This window comes from Arachis ipaensis, chromosome B2 (assembly GCF_059453495.1).
Source record: "Arachis ipaensis isolate K30076 ecotype BB chromosome B2, ASM5945349v1, whole genome shotgun sequence".
Classification (NCBI taxonomy): Eukaryota; Viridiplantae; Streptophyta; class Magnoliopsida; order Fabales; family Fabaceae; genus Arachis; species Arachis ipaensis.
The window spans coordinates 22,100,242-22,107,684 of record NC_142437.1 but is presented as its reverse complement, the minus strand read 5'-3'; the positions used below and the strand labels follow the sequence as shown (position 1 = coordinate 22,107,684).

The 7,443-nt window shown below is 36.6% G+C and overlaps 1 non-coding gene across 1 annotated transcript; it reads left to right on the top strand.

Moving 5' to 3' along the window:
* Positions 1-2,843: 2,843 nt before the first annotated feature.
* On the top strand, positions 2,844-2,951 carry LOC148573278 (small nucleolar RNA R71). The gene has a single exon (XR_015906153.1). It is a non-coding gene; the product is annotated as a small nucleolar RNA R71 (small nucleolar RNA).
* The last annotated feature ends 4,492 nt before the right edge of the window (positions 2,952-7,443 follow it).

The following is a 7,443-nucleotide window of genomic DNA, read 5'->3' as shown; positions in this document are numbered from 1 at the left end:
GTTCTTACTTTGATCATGGTTCTTAGTGATCCATGCATTGGCATAGAACTCTTGAACCATTAGGATGTCGACTTGTTGGATGGGGTTTGTTAGAACTTCCCAACCTCTTCTTTGGATTTCATGTCGGATCTTCGGATACTCATTTCTCTTGAGCTTGAAAGGGACCTCGGGGATCACCTTCTTCTTGGCCACAACATCATAGAAGTGGTCTTGATGAGCTTTGGAGATGAATCTTTCCATCTCCCATGACTCGGAGGTGGAAGCTTTTGTCTTCCCTTTCCCTTTCTTAGAGGATTCTCCGGTCTTAGGTGCCATCAATGGTAATGGAAAAACAAAAAGCTTATGCTTTTACCACACCAAACTTAGAATATTGCTCGCCCTCGAGCAAGAGAAGAAAGAATAGATGAAGAAGAGAAGGAAATATGGAGGAGAGGAGGGAGAGGTGTATTCGGCCAAGAAGGGGAAGAGAGGGTTGTGTTGTGTGAAAATGAGGAAGAATGGAGGGCTTTATATAGGGAGGGGAGGGGGGTTAGTTTTGGCCATATAGGGTGGGTTTGGGTGGGAAATTGATTTTGAATTTTGAAGGTAGGTGGAGTTTATGAGGTAGGTTTATGGGGAAGAGTGTTTATTGGGAAGAGAGGATGAATATTGAGAAGAGGGAAGAGAGTGAGTGGTGGTAGGTGGGGATCCTGTGGGGTCCACAGATGCTGAGTTGATCTTGTGGGGTCCACAGATCCTGAGGTGTCAAGAATTTGCATCCCTGCACCAATTAGGCATGTAAATTGCCTTTGCATGCAATTCTAGCGTTTAAACGCCGAATTGATGCTTGTTCTGGGCGTTCAGCGCCCAGATGCAGCATGTTTCTGGCGTTGAACGCCAGTTCTATGCTTGTTTCTGACGTTCAGCGCCAGCTTTCCTCACTGTGCATTTCTAGCGTCTGAACGCCAGGATGCTGCTTGTTTCTGGCGTTCAATGCCAGATGCTCCTTACTGGCGTTTAAACGCCAGTAAGATCCTCCTCTAGGGTGTGATTTTTCTTCTGCTGTTTTTGATTCTGTTTTCAATTTTTATATTTATTTTGTGACTCCACATGATCATGAACCTAATAAAACATGAAATAACAATAAAAATAAATTAAAATTAGATAAATAAAAATTGGGTTGCCTCCCAACAAGCGCTTCTTTAATGTCAATAGCTTGACAGTGGGCTCTCATGGCTCCACACAGATGTTCAAAGCATTGTTGAGACTTCCCAACACCAAACTTAGAGTTTGACTGTGGGGGCTCTGGTTGACTCTGTTTTGAGAGAAGCTTACCGTGCCTCTTTTCCATGTTTACAGAAGGATGATCTTGAGTTTTAAACACAAGGGAGTCCTCATTCAATTGAAGGACTAATTCACCTCTGTCAACATCAATCACAGCTCTTGCTGTGGCTAGGAAGGGTCTTCCAAGGATGATGGATTCATCCTCATCCTTCCCAGTATCTAGGATTATGAAATCAGCAGGGATGTAAAGGCCTTCAACCTTTACTAACATGTCCTCTACTTGTCCATAAGCCTATTTTCTGGAATTGTCTGCCATCTCTAATGAGATTTTAGCAGCTTGTACCTCAAAGATTCCCAATTTCTCCATTACAGAGAGTGGCATGAAATTTATTCCTGACCCCAGGTCACATAGAGCCTTCTCAAAGGTCATTGTGCCTGGTACAAGGTATTAGGAACTTTCCAGGATCCTGTTTCTTCTGAGGCAATCTCAGTTGATCTAATGCATTTAGTTCATTGGTGAACAGGGGAGGTTCATCTCCCCAAGTCTCATTACCAAATAAATTGGCATTCAGCTTCATGATTGCACCAAGAAACTTGGCAACTTGTTCTTCAGTGACATCCTCATTCTCTTCAGAAGAAGAATACTCATCAGAACTCATGAATGGCATAAGGAGGTTCAATGGAATCTCTATGGTCTCTAGATGAGTCTCAGATTCCTTTGGTTTCTCAGAGGGAAACTCCTTATTGATCACTGGACGTCCTAGGAGGTCTTCCTCCTTGGGATTCATGTCCTCCCCTTCTTCCTTGGATTCGGCCATGATGGTTATATCAATGGCCTTGCAGTCTCCTTTTGGATTTTCTTCTGTATTGCTTGGGAGAGTACTAGGAGGGGTTTCAGTGATTCTTTTACTCAGCTGGCCCACTTGTGCTTCCAAATTTCTAATGGAGGACCTTGTTTCATTCATGAAACTCACAGTGGCCTTAGATAGATCAGAGACTAAATTTGCTAAGCTAGATGGATTCTGCTCAGAATTCTCTGTCTGTTGCTGAGTGGATGATGGAAAAGGCTTGCTATTGCTAAACCTGTTTCTTCCACCATTATTAAAGCCTTGTTGAGGCTTTTGTTGATCCTTCCATGAGAGATTTGGGTGATTTCTCCATGAGGGATTATAGGTGTTTCCATATGGTTCACCCATGTAATTCACCTCTGCTATTGCAGGGTTCTCAGGATCATAAGCTTCTTCTTCAGAAGATGCCTCTTGAGTACTGTTGGATGCAGCTTGCATTCCATTCAGACTCTGAGAAATCATATTGACTTGCTGAGTCAATATTTTATTCTGGGCCAATATGGCATTCAGAGTATCAATTTCAAGATCTCCCTTCTTCTGAGGCGTCCCATTACTCACAGGATTCCTCTCAGAAGTGTACATGAACTGGTTACTAGCAACCATGTCAATGAGTTCTTGAGCTTCTGCAGGTGTTTGCTTTAGGTGAATGGATCCACCTGCAGAAGTATCCAATGACATCTTAGCTAATTCAGACAGACCATCATAGAATATACCCAAGATGGTCCATTCTGAAAGCATGTCAGAAGGACACTTTTTGGTCAGTTGATTGTATCTCTCCCAAGCTTCATAGAGGGATTCACCTTCTTTCTGTCTGAAGGCTTGAACATCCACTCTAAGCTTGCTTAGCTTTTGAGGAGGAAAGAACTTGGCTAAGAAAGCCGTGACCAGCTTATCCCAAGAGTTCAGGCTATCTTTGGGTTGAGAGTCCAACCACACTCTAGCTCTGTCTCTTACAGCAAAAGGGAAAAGCATGAGCCTGTAGACTTCAGGATCTACTCCATTAGTCTTAACAGTATCACAGATCTGCAAGAATTCAGTTAAGAACTGAAAGGAATCTTCAGATGGAAGTCCATGAAACTTGCAGTTTTGTTGCATCAGAGAAACTAATTGAGGTTTCAGCTCAAAATTTGGGTGAGATGAAGTGTTAGTAGATGAATAAATAAATAGAAGGAGATGAGAGAGAAGGAGGATTTTCGAAAATAAAATTTTGAAAAGGGGTTAGTGATTTTCGAAAATTAGGAATGAAATCAAATTAAAATTAAAAATTGAAACAATTAGTTAATTAAAAAGAATTTTTGAAAAAGAGGGAAGAGATTTTCGAAAATTAGAGAGAGAGAGTTAGTTAGGTAGTTTTGAAAAAGATAAGAAACAAACAAAAAGTCAATTAGTTAGTTGAAAAAGTTTTGAAAATTAATTTTTGAAAAGATAAGAAGATAAGAAGTTAGAAAAGATATTTGAAAAAGATATGATATGAAAAGGTATGATTAAAAAGATATGATTTTGAAAAAGGTAAGATAAAAAAATAATTTTGAAAAGATATGATTGAAATTAGTTTTGAAAAAGATTTGATTTTTAAAATCACAATTAATGACTTGATTCACAAGAAATCACAAGATATGATTCTAGAACTTAAAGTTTGAATCTTTCTTAACAAGTAAGTAACAAACTTGAAATTTTTGAATCAAAACATTAATTGTTGATGATATTTTCGAAAATATGATATAAAATTAAGAAAAAGATTTTTGAAAAAGATTTTTAAAATTTTCAAAAATAAATAAGAAAAATGAAAAAGATTTGATTTTTGAAAAAGATTTTGAAAAAGATAAGATTTTTAAATTGAAAATTTGATTTGACTCATAAGAAACAATTGAATTTTAAAAATTTTGAAAAAGTCAATCCAAATTTTTGAAATTTATGAGAGAAAAAGGGAAAGATTTTTTTTTTTATTTTTGAATTTTTAATGATGAAAGAGAAAAACATGAAAAGGACTCAATGCATGAAAGTTAGGGATCAAAACAATGAATGCATGCAAGAATGCTATGAATGTCAAGATGAACACCAAGAACACTTTGAAGATCATGATGAACATCAAGAACTTATTTTTGAAAATTGTATATGCAAAAAAAACATGCAAGACACCAAACTTAGAAATCTTTCATGTTCAGACACTATGAATGCAAAAATGTACATGAAAAACAAGAAAAGACACAAAACAAGAAAACATCAAGATCAAACAAGAAGATTTACCAAGAACAACTTGAAGATCATGAAGAACACTATGAATGCATGAATTTTTCGAAAATGTTATGCAAACTTTAAAACATGCAATTGACACCAAACTTAAAATTGACTCAAGACTCAAACAAGCAACACAAAAATATTTTTGATTTTTATGATTTTATAATTTTTTTGGATTTTTTGAAAATTAATTTGAAAAAGAAAAATAAGGATTCCAAAATTTTTAATATGAATTTCAGGAATCTTGCATTCTTAGTCTAAAGCATCAGTCCAGGAATTAGACATGGCTCACTAGCCAGCCAAGCTTTCAGTGAAAGCTCCGGTCCAAAACACTAGACATGGCCAATGGCCAGCCAAGCTTCAGCATGTAACTCAGATATGCTGCTCATTAATTATCAAATTAACTTGCCTCTATGAAGATGGTTTGGAAGCCTCAGTCCAAAAGAATTTAGACATGGCTTTACAGTCAGCCAGGCTTCACATGCTTCATGAAACTCTAGAATTCATTCTTAAAAATTCTAAAGAACATAATATAAAAAATTTTTTTTGAAAGATTTTTTGAAAACTTTTTGAAAAGAAAATTACCTAATCTGAGCAACAAGATGAACTGTCAGTTGTCCAAACTCAAAACAATCCCCGGCAACGGCGCCAAAAACTTGGTGTTGTTGCCGGATCAAACTTGGCACTAGTGTTACCGGAAATAAATGCGAAATAAATCCCCAGCAACGGCGCCAAAAACTTGGTGCACGAAATTGTGATCCCTGGTAATGGCTCTAAAAACTTGGTGCTCTAATCTTAATTCATAATTTGTCACAACTTCGATACAACTAACCAGCAAGTGCACTGGGTCGTCCAAGAAATAAAACCTTACATGAGTAAGGGTCGATCCCACGGAGATTGTTGGTATGAAGCAAGCTATGGTCACCTTGTAAATCTCAGTCAAGCGGATATCAAATAGTTATGGAGTTTTCGAAAATTAATAATAAATAAATAGAAAATAAAGATAGAAATACTTATGTAATTCATTGGTGAGAATTTCAGATAAGCGTATAGAGATGCCTTCATTCTTCTGAACTTCTGCTTTCCTGCTGTCTTCATCCAATCAGTCCTACTCCTTTCCATGGCAAATTTTATGTAAGGGCATCACCGTTGTCAATGGCTACATCCCATCCTCTTGTGAAAAAGGTCCAAATGCTCTGTCACAGCACGGCTAATCATCTGAGGTTCTCGATCATACTGGAATAGGATTCACCCTCCTTTTGCGTCTGTCACTACGCCCAGCACTCGCGAGTTTGAAGTTCGTCACAGTCATTCAATCCCTGAATCCTACTCGGAATACCACAGATAAGGTTTAGACTTTCCGGACTCTCATGAATGCCGCCATCAATCTAGCTTATACCACGAAGATTCTGATTAAAAGATCCAAGAGATATTCATTCAATCTAAGGTGGAACGGAAGTGGTTGTCAGGCATGCGTTCGTGGGGGAATGATGATGATTGTCACGTTCATCACATTCATATTGAAGTGCAAATGAATATCATAGAAGCAGAATAAGTTGAATTGAATAAAAAAATAGTAGTACTTTGCATTAATTCATGAGGAACAGTAGAGCTCCACACCTTAATCTATGGAGTGTAGAAACTCTACCGTTGAAAATACATAAGTGATGAAGGTTCAGGCATGGCTGAGAGGCCAGCCCCCAAACGTGATCAATATGATCCAAAGATGAACTAAAAATCATAAGATGATGATAATACAATAGTAAAAAGTCCTATTTATACTAAACTAGCTACTAGGGTTTACAGAAGTAAGTAATTGATGCATAAATCCACTTCCGGGGCCCACTTGGTGTGTGCTTGGACTGAGCTTGAAGTTTACATGTGCAGAGGCTTCTTCTAGAGTTGAACGCCAAGTTGTAACGTGTTTTTGGCGTTCAACTTTGGTTCGTGACGTGTTTCTGGCGTTTAACTCCAGACTGCAGCGTAGAACTGGCGTTTAACGCCCTTTTGCGTCATCTAAACTCGGCCAAAGTATGGACTATTATATATTGCTGGAAAGCCCTGGATGTCTACTTTCCAACGCAATTAGAAGCGCGCCATTTTAAGTTCTGTAGCTTCAGAAAATTCACTTTGAGTGCAGGGAGGTCAGAATCCAACAGCATCAGCAGTCCTTCTTCAACCTCTGAATCTGATTTTTGCTCAATTCCCTCAATTTCAGCCAGAAAATACCTGAAATCACAGAAAAACACACGAACTCATAGTAAAGTCCAGAAATGTGAATTTAACATAAAAACTAATAAAAACATCCCTAAAAGTAACTAGATCCTACTAAAAACATATTAAAAACAATGCCAAAAAGCGTATAAATTATCCGCTCATCATTTACCCTTTGGGTTATAGAGTTAGTTATGTGAATTTTTTGGGTAAACTTCAAAAGCAAAGTGTTGTAATTATTAATATATTTTGGCCCAATTAATATTGTCTTCTTACCATACATGCAGTGTGGAATATTGAAATGGTGAAATAATCAAATATCAATTTTCATGCTTAAAATATCATTTAATTATTGTTACAAAACTATATAGAATTTTATAAAATATATTTTTAAATTTTATGTCTAAATACTGATAATAATAACCCATACAAGACACCGAAAAAGTAATCAATACAAAGAAATAAAAGTAATTTAATTAAATAAAAATAAAAATACCACAGTTCTTGTTAATTAAGTAAATATTAATTTTTAATATGTTATATTTTATATCAATATTTCAAATTAATAGGGTAACCTCCTGTTAATTAGGTTAACCACTTCTTTAAGCAAGATTATAAAAAAAGTTCAAAATATGCTAATTTATTTGTTACTTCTAATAATAGATTATTCTCTAACCAATTGGAATTAGTGTAGTGGTTAACTTACTAATCTATGTAAATAAGTGTATGTTAGAAGTTTGAATTCTATTTTATGCATGTAGCAATCCATTAGCTAGCAACAAAACTATAATTGAAGCTCAAATCTGTAACGGATTAGTTCTTAACATCATAGTTATCAAACTCGGCTCGACTCGGCCAGTTCGACTGGAAACCCGGTCAC